The following is a 16,340-nucleotide window of genomic DNA, read 5'->3' as shown; positions in this document are numbered from 1 at the left end:
GCTTGCTTGGGGCTGAGTTATTACAGCTCAAATCCCACCATCTGGGCAATGCAAATTAATAAAATCAGGAATTTGACTAAATGCTACCCTTGTTTACTTCTATTTAAAAACCCACCTGTTTCATTAAACATCCCTTCAGAGTAGGATGTTCAAACAGAAACACTGGCTTTTCCAATGATATTCATACATCATAAAGGATTTTTCCCACATATTAGTGCATTCATATTTTAATGGCTTTCTTACCCTACCGGATTTCTACTTTCATAGCTGTTAATTTTTCTTTTAGCATAGTACTCTTACCTTGTTTGATGACCATGGTTGCTTAACTGCACAAGAAGCGCTTGCAAGAAGTATGAAAATGGTTGGAGTCAATTTACCTAGCAATTTGAACAGCAACAATTAATAGACGTAATTAGTTTTCAAAGTACGCCCCAGAGTTAATGCCATCAGCTCAGTGCATCAATGAACATTAAGTATTTATCAATGCAGCAACTGGAATTTGAGTTTCTTCCATTTGATAGCCAAGAAGACAATTACATTTATTAGACAGTCAGGATATGAAATAACTCACAGTCCACATGTTGGAGTAGCAATGTTCCACAGCTAACAAATCATTACTCTTATGGTCAATGTGGCTTAGATAATCTAGCACCTCCTATCCAAGTATAGATCAGGTACAATGGATTGTCAAACTCAACCCCAGCCTGAATTGCATCTTTCACAGAAATCCCCTCTGTTGTCTGCAGCCTCCATATTTTCTGCAACTTAAAATATGACTGACTTTTTACTTTTCCAATTCTGATAAAAGAGTCCGATAGCATCTCTACAGATACCGCCTGACCTGATAAATATTCACTCTGAATTTATTTCAGATTTTCAGCATCTGCAGTTGTTTGCTTTGGGGTATCAATAGTGAGGCAACTTGTTCTACCTGGTCTTCTGCTTTAGCTAAACCCCATTCTTTTGTCAATCATTCCCAATAAATAAGGCATATCCTGGAATATCTCTGAATTTGTGACCCGAACCCAATTTAGGACTAACTTCGTTAGTCTTGATGAAGGGTCTCGGCCCAAAACGTCGACTGTACCTCTTCCTAGAGGTGTTGCCTGGCCTGCTGTGTTCACCAGCAACTTTTTGTGTGTGTTGCTTAGGTGGTATGAGACAGGCTTACAAATTTACTACCAACTCCCTGACAAGAGTTTTCAGAATTGCTTAATCACCACAGCAAGATGGGCGTTACTTTTACACATTCCCTTGTAGTCTTGTTAATTTAGAAATTGTACAGATTAAAAAACTCAAATGTCAACCCCTGCTTAAAAAAAAACAAAAGGCACTGTTATATTTACTGATGACATTCTGTGAAACCATAAAGCACTAAGCCTACTCAAATCATCAGGTTTGGCAGGTCTAGATTTCAAGTGGTGATGATGCTTGAAGTTCTGCCTCTACAGAAGCCTCTCTACTGAGACTTGGGTAAGCTTGACTCTAGGCTATAATAGAACAGGTTCCCATTAGCTCTGAGGATTAGCTTCACTCCTGCTGGAAGTTTAAGGTGAACAGAAACATTGTGGTAATAAAGGCAGAGAAACTGTTGGGACATTGACATGGCTGTATTTGACACCCTTCTTCAACCACTTCTTATGAACAATTGCTCCCCAAATCACAACAAGGTAGACACGATCTTCACCCCACAAGAAAAATACAAGGGAGCAACACCAACGCAAGGCCTTTTCTGACCTCATCAAAACCACTGGTTCCATCAGAACACAATATGGAACTCTCCTCTCAAACCTGGCTGTCCATGGAAATTTATTTCCATCATACACTTTGACTATGATGCAATTATATCAATTGATCTGAAACAACCTTTAATTTCTGGAGATAAACTTGATTAAACATTCTTAGTATTCTATAATTGTACATTATGGTAGAAGCCTTTTTGACAAGGTGCCAATTAAGTAACAGAAGCAGCCTTTTAGAAATTTGCAAATCAAATTTGAAAATAAACTTTGATACTTTCTTAGGCACAGTAATATCATCGCTTTTTACTCATTCTGTCTTGCTTATGAATAATATATAATAGCAGATCCTAGAGGTCGAAGAATAACAATCTCTTGCTCTCACCGGATTTATACACCTTGTGTGGGAAACAAAAAAAAAATAAAATTCAGCCAGCAAGAATTTGTCATATTAGCTGAAACATAACCAAAAATGTAGCTTCAATAATTATCACTACTGTAAAAGTCAAGCAATCTTTAGGTTTGTTTTTGCTTGAATACCACTCAATAGTTTGGAGACTTAGCAATCTATTCAGATATAATACTGACAAATCCTCAAGACATCAATACATTCATTTCCTCAATAGGCTGATCAAAACTGTCTTAGACATTACTTGGATAGGTAACTTAAGCAGATGGATTTGAAAGTAATAATTAAAGCTATTGAACTCAATGTATCTATAAAAATATATCTTATCAGAGCTTTTAGGAAAAACCAGGCCAGATATCAGATGGATGAAGAAGATCAAACCATCTATAAAGATGTACAATTCCACAAAATAGCCTCTTAACTGTTTTTCCAGTTGTCTAAGCTCAGGTAACAACAATCAAAATAGCTGTTGCAAACTGTTGTTAATGGCTAATACATCTGGTTTGGTAAGAAAATACATCTGGCATTTTTGAGTGTTGGAGGAATTGCCGGGTTCTGCTTTCGGGTCACCAAGGCAACGGCAGCGTTGGGAAAGGTCTCTCAACAAAAAAAGAATATAAACTGCCCCAAAGCCGAAATTAGACAAATATTCAGTATTATATAACTATATCAACAAAAGGGGCAAGGATGACGTCTAAGTATAAGAATAAAAAGTCCGCTCAGAATGCTGATAAATACAAGTCGCAGCAACACGATGGGGCTAGCTTCCCCACGGCTAGCCAGGATGGAGATAACAAGGAAGAGTCGGTAAACCCGACTTTGATTCTCAAAGAGAACCGTGATTTCCGACAAGATAACAACAAGCAGCTGGAAGATATTAAAGGAGAACTAGTGAAAACTAATTTGAGGTTAGAGGAAGCCGAAGCGAGGATTGCAGGGACTGAGAGGCTGCAAAACGCAGAGGAAGCGACAGCAGAAATGCTAAAGCTACAAGAGTAGCTCCAGTGGAAGCTAATAGACCAAGAAGGCCGCTCAAGAAGGGAAAATGTGGGGATCTATGGAGTTCCCGAAGGAGCTGAAGGTAAACTCGGATTGGTGATTCCCTTCGTGGAGAAGCTGCTTAGAGAGAACCTTGACATACCATACGCAAAAGACCTACACACAGAAAGGGCCTACCAGGCCTTAGCACCGCAGCCTCCGGCAGGCGCCCAGCCCAGATCGATTCTAGTCAGATTCCTTAGCTACAGAATGAAGGAAGAAGTGCTTAAACTGGCATGGCAAAAGAAAGGCTTTATGTGGAGCGATTGTAAAGTCAGCTTTGACCACGATTACGTACCGGGGATCCTTGCCAGACGGAAGGAATATGCGGAAGCACAGAGGGTCCTGAAGGAAAACAACATCAGATTCCAGACCCTGTGTCCTACTCAGCTAAGAGTCTTTTATGATGAAGGGACAAAAGCCTACGCTACAGTGGAGGAGGCAACGTCGGACCTGGCAGACCGGGGACTACCCATAAAAGTTATCACTCAACTGGAGTCGTTACTGGAGAGCATTCGGCAGTGGTCACGGCAGCCAGTGCAGTGAGGACGCTCCACATGACCCAAAGTGTCAGGCTACAAGGAAAAGCTGCAAGTATTCAGACGCAAACGTACAGAGAGTACAGATTAATTAAGAGAAATGACTGAAAAGAGTAAATCGGACTTAAAGGTAAAATTAGAGCTGGAAACTGAAAATAAACCAGACAGAATAACTTGAATGATAACAATATAGTCAAGGCACAAAAAGGAGAGAATTCTCCATGATTGTTCACACTGCAGAGGGCCCTCTGACACAGGGTGAAGATAGAGGTTATCCCTCTGCACTGAGGCAAGTCAGTGCTCAGGCCTCACTGTTGGAAGACGGGGAAAATTTTCAAATGTTCTATATTCAAAAATGCCTAGGGTTTGGTTTTGTGTTTGGGTTTACTGTTGAGAAGGGATTGTTTACTGTTTGCTTAGAAAAGGAGAGTGTTTTTTTTCTATTAGAGAAAAATTAGACTAGATTAGATTATGACGACACGCAGTCCTCTTTTATTGTCATTCAGTAATGCATGCATTAAGAAATGATACAATGTTCCTCCAGTATGATATCACAGAAACACAAGATAGACCAAGACTGAAAAACTGACAAAAACCACATAATTATAACATATAGTTACAACAGTGCAAAGCAAGACCGTAATTTGATAAAGAACAGACCATGGGCAAGGTAAAAAAAAGTCTCAAAGTCTCCCAAAAGTCCCATCGTCTCACGCAGACGGTTGAAGGAAAAAAGCCCTCCCTGCCATGAACCTCCAGCGCCGCAAACTTGCCGATGCAGCATCCTGGAAACACCCGACCACAGCCTACTCGAGTCCGTCCAAAAACTTCGGGCCTCTAACCAGCCCTCCGACACGGAGCACCATCTCTGCTGAGCGCTTCGACCCCGGCCGCTAAGCAACAGGCAAAGCTGAGGATTTGGGGCCTTCCCCTCCGGAGATTCTCAATCGCACAGTAGCAACAGCAGCGATAGTGGGCATTTGAGAAGTTTCTCCAGATGTTCCTCCATGCTTCTCACGTCTGTCTCCATCAAATCAGGATTGTGCACGGTACCTACTTAACAAATACCGATATCATTCCGTAGCAGCTGTGTGCGCTGCGTCGCGCCGCCATCTTCGCCTCCCTCCTCGTCAATGCAAATTGAACCTGTAAAACTAATCTCCTATAATGTTAATGGGGTTTTGAATCCAATTACGAGAAATAAGATTACGTCTAAATTGAAAAAAAGAAAGGGCACAAATGCAGGTTTCCCCCACCATCCGAAGGTAGAGCGTTCCTATGAAATGGTTTCTAAACCGGAATGTTGTAAAGTGAAGAAGCAATTACCATTTATTTACATGGGAAAAATTTGTGAGCGTTCACAGACCCAAAAAATAACCTACCAAATCATGCCAAATAACACATAAAACCTAAAATAACAGTAACATATAGCAAAAGCAGGAATTATATGATAAATACACAGCCTATATCAAGTAGAAATACTTTTCTACAATCATTGCCGAATTGTCCACCATATTGAAAATCTCATGCAAATGCTCTCGGCAGAAACACTCTCTCCAGTGACCTTTAAGCTATGAAGCTGCCAAATCATACCAAATAACACATAAAAATACACAGCCTATATAAAGTAGAAATAATGTATGTACAGTGTATTATCACTTACCGGAATCGGGAAGACAGCTTGCCAAGCACACTGATGATGGTGTGTTAGGCTGAGTCGTTGGAGGTTGGGGTGGTGCAGTGGACCCCAACCTCCAGGCCGCGGACCGATACATTGCCGCAAAGCATGCAGTGGTGCAGCGGTATCCAGGACACACCCAGCACATCTTTAAGAAAAAAGCCAAAATAAACAAACTAATTAATTAGGTGCCGTCCGGCATGTAAATGTCGGCCCAGATCAGAAGCGACGCAATCGGCAATCGTCTCGGATCTGGGTCGACATTTATGTGCCGGGCGGCACCTAATGAATTAGCTTGTTTATTTCAGCTTTTTGCTTAATGATGTGCTGGGTGCATCCTGGCTCCCACTGCACCGCTGCATTCTTTGCAGCCCGATATCCGTCCGCAGCCCGGAAGTTGGGGCGGTGGGACACTGGAGTGTCATCTCGTCGTCGTCTGTTTCCATCAGGGCAGGCAGGTCACCTTCTTCTACGTCTGCCTGCCTTGATGTCGAAGGTCGACGTTCGTCGTCTTCTGTGGCCGATGTGGAAGGCTTGACAAACAACAGTATGCTTGACTGCTTAGCCTCGCGCATTTTTCTATCATACAGTTCTTTGTAAGCACTCAAAACATCCTGCAAATATGCCCTAAACCTACGTACCCTTTCAAAATTAAAGTCGTACTTTTCTGCAATCATTGCAGCGAAAATCTTATGCAATTGCTTCACGTTCAGTTCCTGGATGACTTCACTTTCTGTCCGTTCCCTACTGCATTCGGTTTCAATTGTTATCCTTTCCTCTTCCAATTGCATCAGCTCTTCATCTATCAGTTCTTGATCATGGGATGCCAAAACCTCTTCAACATCATCTTCGTCAACTTCCACAAGCCAAACTCACTTTGTCCTTACTTCGTTCACCATGATCGAAATGCTTAATTATGTCTAGTTTTACGCTAAGTGTAACACCCTTACAAGCTCTTTTAGGCTTTTCCAATATCTTAGAACTCATCTTGCTAACGGACGCTCAAAATAAATCGACATAATGCACAGATGCTCACAGGCACATGTTTAAGCAATGCCGGCTAGAATGCAGCTCCGGGGGAGGAGCTTGGCTGCTCGGGGCGTGGGCTGCCTTTTTTCTTAACAGTGAAAACACCTTCTGTTAGCAAAAACAGGTAACTAATGTAGGTCTTTCGTAACAGCGAAGTTTCGTAAAGCGAACGTTCAAAAAGCAGGGGACACCTGTAGCTTTCCTTCAGGAAACGCACGAGCCAATCTGAATGTGCAAAATTAAAAAGAATGGGCTTTAAGCATGTATTTTATTCATCATATAAACTGAGCCACAAAAGAGGAGTAGCTAATTTAATATCAAGTGCTCTTAACTATGAACATATTTCAGAGACTAAAGACAAGGATGGACAATTTGTAAAGATTACAGGAAGAACAGAAGGTACTGAAATAACATTGCTGAATGTTTTTGCTCCACCAGGTAATGAATGGTCATTCTATAGACACATTTTTGACCTAATGACCAGCTCTCAAGGAATAGTAATCTGCGGAGGGGATTTTAATATGAGGTTAAACCCCGCATTAGATCCTTCAGGAACAGTGATTCAGAACAAACCTCTGACTAGGGAAGTGAAATCATTGATGGAGGAGTTGGGAATAATAGCTGTGTGGAGAGAATTACACCCCAGTAGTAAAGACTATACGATATCACTCTTCCCTTCATTCACCTTATTCAAGGATAGACTTTTTTTTAATATATTTAACATAGATAGATTCAGGATAAAAGAGTGTAACTTTGCAACGATTGACTTGTCAGACCATAGCCCAGTCTAGATGGAAGGAAATAGAATTTGGATTGATTGACAGTTTTCCTCTACAGGCCTCAATTGCAGACAAAGGATAGATGGCACAATTGGAAAAGACTAAAAACAGCTGGATAAATCTCACACTAAAAGTATGGCAGAAAGTGGTAAGTTCACGTGGAATCTACAACATGTTAAAACTTTTCAGATGGTGTGCTTATGATACTGAATTCCTTCCCAGCAGAGGAGAGAAAAGATTTGAACTGTGGATAAAGAAAGGTCTTACATCCTACTTGTCATCCACACATAAAAGTGCATTACAAAGTTTTCAATCCCTGCAGGATAAATACAGCCTAGAACACAATTATTTTTTTTAAGGCACCTTCAAGTACGACACTACTTTAACCAGAGTTGTAGATATACATACTTATCAACAGCAGAATTAGAATTTTTCAAGGTTCTGAAAATGGCTTACAGTTCAATACCAAGTAAATCAATCTGTCGATAATATAATGCCCTCTCTCATGCCAAAAATGAAAACACATTGTATATTGAAGAGAAGTGGGAAAAAGAAGCGGGGTTGATACTTTCACAGCGGGCTTGGGGGAAAATATGCAGCTTTCAGTGGTCTTCAACTAATTCTTTGGTTTGGAGAGAACATTGTTGGAAAAATATAAGATACTTCAAGACCCCATACCAGTAAAAATATAAAGACACAAACGTGGCGTGTTGGAGAAGGTGTGGCTCCAAGGAGGCAAGACGCTTTCATATTTATTGGGATTGCCCTAAATTAAGTTTATATTGGAAAGGTATTCACAGAACATGAGTTAAGGTATTTAAGACTCAGATACCTCTGAATGTGGAGACTCTCTATTTGGGGCATGTATTGTTTTTGGAACAGAAGAAAGATATAAAGCTGCTGCAGGCCCTTTTAGTGGCAAGTAAGAAATCATTCACCAGAACGTGGCTAAATCCAACATCACCTACAATAGAAGATCGGCATGAAATTATTTTGGAAATATTTAAAATAGAAAAGGCGACTTACTCTGAGAATTCAAACAGAAATTTTTTTTTTCAAATTTGGAATAAATGGATTGAATTTATAACCCCAATGTGAGCAGACTTTAGATGACTCTCCTAAAGGTTCATACTGCTTTCCTCATCAATATAGTAATAGTGTTACTGTAAGCTCTCTTGGTTCGAATGTTCACTGTTTTATTTCTGGAAAACATGGAATTAATACAAGTAAAGAAAAAGATTTGGGAAAAAATGATAAAATGAAGTAAATAAGTACACAGGGATTGGATAAGTATGTCTGTGGGTTGGAGCAAATATGAACATGTACTTGTGAATCTATAAATATTTATACATATATAAAAAATGGAAAAGGTTTTTAATATGTAAAAAAGTTTGTGTAATACTTGGAATACCTTATACAAATAAAAAAATAAGAAAAAAAGTGTTGGGGAAATTGTCATCAGTCTCAGCAAGATACAATTAAGAGGTTAGAAAAGCTGGTGGAATATGATGCTTCAGCATTAATGAAACAGGCTTTGCTCAATTAATAGACTAGCTTCAAGAATGAAGGATGATAAATATAGACATTAAATATCTTAAAAGCATCTTGGAATATTCAAAAGAACAGACTTAGTTTGTTTAAGTGACAATTTGAGCCCTAGCCTCAGAATCTGATCACTGTATTTCTGAAACTATGGCAGCATTTCTGTTCATACCTGTTATTAAGAATACAGTAGCATAATGGTTAAATTCCTAGACTAGCATCCAGAGGTCTGGACAACTATCTGAAGTCATCAGTTCAAATCTCACTCAAGGCAGCTAAGTACAGAGAACTTAGCATTCAAGCAGTATTATAAATTGGAATAAAAAGGTAATATCTATTATGGTAGCCAAGAAACTACCTTTTTGTTTCTAAAAGCCCACTGTTCAGCAATGTTCTACAGAGAAAGGAATCTGTTAATTTTACTCAGACTGACCTCTATTTAACTCCAGATCCACCAATGTCATTGACTTTTCATGCCTTGCAAGCTTCTCAATTGAGGAAAAAATAAAACTGAACAAGAATTGTTCTCTTTTCTCTCCCCCCCCCCACCGCCCCCAATTTCCGGCACAAACACATTACCTCATGTGGTTAAAACAAGAAGTGGTCCAGAAATTATTTAGAAGCAGAACTTCTTTGATGATCCTGCACTTTGTTGACAAAAGCTCAAATGGACTTGGATTGCAGAGAAAGCGCATTCTCCTCACTACCACCATTAAGCTTTAGTTCCTATACCATCAGGTTCAGGAACAGTTACCACCCAACAACCATCAAACCCCTGAACCAGTTGTGGATAATTTCAATCACCACTACTCTGAAATGATCCTACGATCTACAAACTCACTTTCAAGGACTTTCCTCAACTTGTGTTCTCAGTATTATTTTTTATTTGCAGTTTTCTGCTTTTGCACATTAGCTGTTGGTCAATCTTTGTCTGCTCTTGTATGATTTTTCATAAAGTTTTTGTATTTCATTTTTCCTGCAAATGCCTGCAAGAAAATGAATCTCAGGGTAGTACATGGTAACATATACGTATTTTGATAATACATTTACTTTGAACTTCACTGCTTGAATAACAGTGTTGTTTGTGAGCTCATTACTGGAATTATTTCTCTTGCCGTAGCCTAGTGGTCTCCAACCTTTTTAAGCCCAAGATCCCTTACCTCAGCCTTAGTGAAAGGCAAGATCGACCTACTAAATCGTTTAGTCACACGCATACGCACCAGGCAGAAAAGACCAGAAGTAAAACCCCGCAACCTGGAAACAATCTCTCTTTACAAGCAGCTTTCAGTAGCTGGAGTATTGCTATATTACCATTACCTTAATTAGTATTACTTATTTTTATAATGCTCACATTACAACACCTTTAATTCTAGGTTTCATTATTTAATTTTATTTCAACACGAAAAATAAATGAATAAAAGTTGACTGTTGCACTCAGTGTGATGACTGGGGCTGAATACTTCCTGCTAGTTCGCTGAAATTTGGCTCATAACTACAGACAGCCAGTTTGAGACAGTCTGTGAGGTGTCTGTCAGTAAGACAGCTCCTGTACTTAGATTTCATAATTTTCATCTGTTGCAGCACAGTGCCCTCGCAAACCTCTTGACAGACTGAATATTTGGATGGACAGTTTCCTTTGTTAGACTGAATGTTGAATCTGCCACATTTTTCAAGTGTTTTGTATTGGTAAGCTGTTACTGAGACACTAGTATAAGTTTCAGAGGTACGCAAGATAATGACACCACTGTTTTCTGTTTCCCAGTTATTTACATTTGGGAAATGTTGGAATTTAAAGGGGGAGAAGTGTTGTAATGGAAAATTATAAAGTTAATACAAATTAGGATAATGGTAATATAGCAATTCCTTAGCTACGCGGCTATGGAAAGCTGTTTGTAAAGAGAGGCTGCTTCCAGGTTGCCAGGTTTTACTTCCGGTCTTTTCTACCGCGGTGCATGGCGGAGAGCTATACACACATGCACACTGGGCAGAAAGAACAGAACTAAAACCCTGCAACCCGGAAACAATCTCTCTTTACAAACAGCTTTCAGTAGTGGAAGTATTGCTATATTACCATTATCCTAATTAGTATTACTTATTTTTATAATGCTCACATTACATTGTGTATTTATTTATTTTTCTTTTTTTTTCCCCCGAGATCTACTGGGGAAGTCTCAAAGATCGACCGGTTGGCAACCACTACCGTAGCCCATCACCCAAACCACACAAAAACTTTCTCAGGCAGTATAAAGGATTCTTGTCCACATATCTCCCATATATCATCTTTAATGCTCTATGCATTCACCTTTCTAATGCTCCTCCCTACTCCTATCCATGCATTCACAACCATACCCCGTTCCATTTACTCACACAAATGAGTCACATGTGCAGATTAACACAGATATCCAGAAGTCACTGTCAGTGATTCAGCCTCTTCCAAAGTTTGTGCTGATCTGTGGCCATCTCCACTGCAATCAAGGAGAAACAATTATCAATGAATTGATAAAAATTCCAGGTTTATTGATAAAATATTTACAATATTATTTCAATTATTTAAGAGTCCAAATTTATTCAAATTGTGCTTTTAACCTCCTGCAAGGTGACTGGCTGCACTACTAGTATGATAACATCACTATTATTTGATGCAGGGATTGCCCTGAAAGGGCAGTTGACACCGACCAACACAGGGATGGGGTGGGATGGGTTGGGGAAAGAGTACCACGACATCATAATCCAGGCCACTATATGATCATCTTCTCATAACCTTTGGAGGGATCTTGCTTCCTGGAAAATTTCTGAACCTAAAACACTCATTGCTGAAGCTGCAAAATGATGGAGATCCCACCAACTTCAAATTAATAACAGGCCCACATATATCATTAAACCCATTTCCTGTAACATACCAAAAGCACAAAAAAAATTGGTTTCTAGGACAAATATCTCCTTTCCAACCCTTTCAAAATGGAGCGAACTGAGGGTCTTGTTTACTGTCCCTTTGGTGGGATATTCACAAGTGACCAGTCAATGTTTTCTTGAATCCAATCCAATCAACATTATATATACTTGTCACCTATCTCTGTACAGCCACACTCCTGCCCATCAATTGTTTCTGCCCAGCATTAGGTTCTTCTGCATGCTTGTGCCTCTGAAATAGAGCTAATAGATCAAAGGTTCCAGAACTTGCAGAGTTATAATGACTGGTTCATTAATTCATTCAAATCAGTGACTGATTAATTTCGTTTTACCAAATCTTAAGATCTCGGGTGCCAAAAAACTGTTAGAAAGTGGATGACAAACTACTAGAGGACTGAAGGAAGCCTCAATATAACAAAACTAATTTATATTATTGTTTGCTCCTAGAGAGCATAAAATTTAGTAGAATTCTTCCTTATTCTATTCAACCTTCAGTTTACATCAATAGCAAACTCTGGTTTAATTTATTATACAATTGTTATTCTTCTTCTCTGCCTTCTCCCTCCATCCTTTAACTGTGCCAATTTTAAACTGCCAAAAATAGTACTCTGTATTATCATAGTTACACTGCTATTAACACTATTCATTTTAAAGGAAAAATGGTGAATTTTATTATAATACAAAATTCTCCTTGTGGAATACAAAGCCTTTCATTCTTAAACTGGTTAATGTAGTAGATGCACATGGATCTGCAACCTATGGTGATTGCACGAATGAGGTAAAAAAATTGGCGTGAACATGGTCAATGGCTTGGTACAAATACAAGTTGGAAACCCAAACATATTGAAAAAGAAAATGGAATGTATGAACAGTTCTTGGATTGAGCCAGCCAACATGGCTCTTTCTTCTTTACGTAATAAATTGTTCTTGTATAAAGACAGTTGTTCTTTAAGAGCCCAACTACCTATTGTCTGAAGTCATATAAAATCTCTAAAAACAAAATCAATGGAAAAAATCTCATCTGGAAAAAAAAGTTTCATCTGCTCCTACTGAACGGCAGCAGTGCTTTTTCTGCTTGAAAATGTTCACCAACTGCAAGCTTTACACTCAGTGACCACTTTATTAAGTAAGCTTGTATATATGCTCAATATTGCAAATATCTAATCAGCCAATCGTGCGGCAGCAATACAATGCATAAAAGCATGCAGACATGGTCAAGAACATCAATTGCTGTTCAGACCAAACATCAGAATGGAGAAGAAATATGATACAAGTGACTTTGACCTTGGAATAATTGTTGATGCCAAATGGCGTGGTTTGAGCATCTCAAAAACTGCAGATCTCCTGAAATTTTCATTCACAGCAGTCTCTACAGTCTATAGAGAATGGTGTGGGGGAAGAGAGAAAAAAAACAAAAATCCAGTGAGCAGTAGCTCTGTGGGCAAAAACACCTTGTTAATGAGAGAAGTCAGAGGAGAATGGCCAGACTAGTTTAAGCTTATAGTAACTCAAATAACATGTTAAATCTGTGGTGTGCAGAAGAGCATCTCTGAATGCACAAAATGTTGAACCTTGAAGTGGATGGGATAGAGCTGCAGAAGACCACACTGGGTTCTACTTCTGTACCGAATAAAGTGGCCATTGAGGGCAATTTGTGTTTTCAGATCCACCACAGCCATAAATGAGGTGAATAGTGAACTGCATGATTCATTCCCTACTATGTTTCATGCTCTGACATGCAAAGTCATTGTAGCATATCAAGCTAACAATTATCCTTTCGACAATATTTTTTTCTTATATTACAACACTAATAATATTCAAAAGAACTTATTTGGCCATAAAAGCACTTGGAAGATTCTATGAACCTGAAAAAAATGGAAGTATTTTGATTTGCGAATGTTGTGCACAGAAACTTACACAGCAAATTTAAAAGGAAATCCGATATAACACAAGTCAAAAGGTGACCCAACTATACCTTGACATATTACACCTGTATATACATTATACATGGAACATTGGCAATAAATAAATTGGTAAATTATAACAAAAATATGGAAGTTTATGGCTTTGACTTCAATATGCAGCATATTAGGAACAAGCTCTACTTTACATTATTGTGAAGTAAAGTCTTTCACCACAAATGGACCCAGCCCATCTGGTTTCTACCTGCTAATGGCATTCTCCAAAAAGAAATGTTTGAAGTGCAACCATCTTAGACTGCTGTACGCTATACTTTATTCTGTGTTTCATCCTATGCATCTAAAATGAAACCAAGTTTGTCCTCTCATATCCTCTTTTGCAAGTCATTTTTTAGAACAAAGGGTTTTTGACAAATGACTAAATTTGCTAACAATTCAATTAATGCATTACAATTCTTTCCAGAATCCTAAACCTAGCCTTACAGTTTTAGCTGTTTATAAATACCCTCACTTTTGGGACATAATACTATATCCACCAAGGACGAATTACTGAAATACCTTAGTCTCTTTTCGGAAGGAGTTTAGCTATCAATAACCATTATTTCAAGTGGTGAGCTTTCCTCTCACAACCAAGAATGAGACACGTCCTGCTTAAAATAAAAGCAGACTAAACACAGCCATTTTATTTTAAATGGAACATTTATTTTGAGAAACAATTCTAACAGAGATTAGGATTCTCCAAAGGATTTCCAAGCACAAATATGAACTAGAAAGCCATAACAATGAGCTGCAGACAAACATGTTGTCTATCACAAGAAGATGGGTCTGGGAAAGATCCTTTTCAAGTCAAAGCTGAGAAGTAGGTTCTATGTCTTCATCTCCAGCTCCACCCTTACTGCCTTCTAATATTTATATCTTTTGTTTTGCCAGTCATCTAGTGATGACTGCATCTGCATGTGATGTTTTAACAACTTCATTGATCAAGTGAGAAGGCAGGAGCCTTAGATTGACTGAACGTTGTCCACTCTGATTAGGTTGCAGTCTCAGTTAAGTCAATAATTTTCTTCCTGAACCTGGACAGCATTGTTCCTCAAAAGAAAGAATAAATAATGCTAGTTAAAGATTAACAAAGAACATCTTGCACCTTCAAGGGGTTCTTCTGTGGTGCTAAAAAGACCTTGGATAGTGAATAGCCATCAAAAAACAACTTATAGAAGAAAGAAACATCAACTACTTTTTGCACAGGAAGTGTCTATAAGACCATAAGATGCAAGATCAGAATTAGGCCATTAGGCCCATCGAGTCTGCTCTGCTATTCCATCATGGTTTTTTTTAAATCTCTCTCAACTGATTCTCCTGCCTTTTCCCCATAACCTTTGAGACCCTGACTAACCAAGAACCTATCAACCTCTGTGTTCAATATACTCAATTACTTGGCCTCCACAGCTGCCTGTGACAATGAATTCCAGATTCACCACGCTCTGACTAAAGAAATACCTCCTCTTCTAAATGAATGATCCTTTGTACTGAAGCTGTGCCTTTTGGTCCTAGACTCACCCAGTATAATGAACATCTTCTCCACATCCACTCTATCTAGGCGTTTCAATATTCAATAAGTTTCAGTGAAATCCTTCCTCATTCTTCTGAGCTCCAGCGAGTTGTAATAGGCTAGATTAATCAGACCCAACTATTCAAGTGTCCAGGAGATGTAATAAGTATGCAAACAACGAAAAAATAACTTAAGCCTAATTTATCATAAAATAGAAAGCACAAATAAACCACACAAAATAATACATAGCAAGTCACTAAGATTTCTGCAAGGCACAAAGATCTCAGAGCTCACAATTCTTAGTCACTACCTGATTGTTGCCATTGTCAGGGTAACTCCAGTTTCCAACTCGCTCCTGAAACCATCTCTGGGTCCTAGGCACTGATCACAATCTCTGGCCCTAGTTGAAGTCCACTGAAACTGGGAAATGCATCCCCATAAATATGAGTTTCATAAGTAGAGACACACAGAGATGATTGTTTGATCTTTTGACTCAACACAGCCTGTTTTTTTTTCCCAACACATCCTGTGTCCATTAATACAGTCCTCATGAATCAATTAAACACTGTAAAAGTCACCCCTTGCATTCCTTGGACTTACAAAAGCGAATTAAAGTTTGCAGATAAGTGACAAGTCCGAATCTGAAAAGAATCCATCAAGCCAACTATCAAACAACTTGGCATTCACATTTTAATGATGCCCAAGACCAAGAATGAATCCAGCTATTATCAGCAAACATTCTACAGACATTAACAAACTTACAGTGTTTCCTCTGTACAGACACTTTACAAACATTACTTACTAACAGACCACATATGCTACAAGACCAGAAAGAGCTAAATTGTTATTTTGATCCTCCAGACATTCATCCAATGTTTTACAAAATCTAATATAACACCTTCCACCCCTTGAATGTCTGGCAGGTTAAAGACACATAGAATTCTTCCTTCTGCTTAAAATGAAGAATACATATCAAGATCCCTTAGATGTTTAAAAGTAACATTTTCACAATTATTAAAACTGAAAAATTATACAGATACAAGGATTAACCTCAATATTCACAGTAAAATATATGTCCTTATCCCCAAGGAGTGTGGGGGGGGGGGGGAACATTAACATCTTGCTAATAGGGGTAGGCAAATGTGACAGACAAGCTTTTACAATTCAACAACAGGCAATTTAGAAAGCTATAACAGAAATGATGAAATA

At 38.7% G+C, this 16,340-nt stretch overlaps 1 long non-coding RNA gene across 1 annotated transcript in view; it reads right to left on the bottom strand.

Moving 5' to 3' along the window:
* Nucleotides 1–299: 299 nt before the first annotated feature.
* The window catches only part of LOC140211408 (uncharacterized), a 60,494-nt gene continuing 44,453 nt past the window's right edge, over nt 300–16,340 (bottom strand). The window contains exons 2-3 of the long non-coding RNA XR_011889453.1: nt 11,121–11,218; nt 300–377 (exon numbers count right to left, since the gene is read on the bottom strand). This is a non-coding gene — a long non-coding RNA (uncharacterized lncRNA). The remainder of the gene's footprint in view (nt 378–11,120; nt 11,219–16,340) is intronic.

The sequence above is a fragment of the Mobula birostris genome, chromosome 17 (assembly GCF_030028105.1).
Source record: "Mobula birostris isolate sMobBir1 chromosome 17, sMobBir1.hap1, whole genome shotgun sequence".
NCBI classification, from domain to species: domain Eukaryota; kingdom Metazoa; phylum Chordata; class Chondrichthyes; order Myliobatiformes; family Myliobatidae; genus Mobula; species Mobula birostris.
This window is presented reverse-complemented; position numbering and strand designations above follow the sequence as displayed.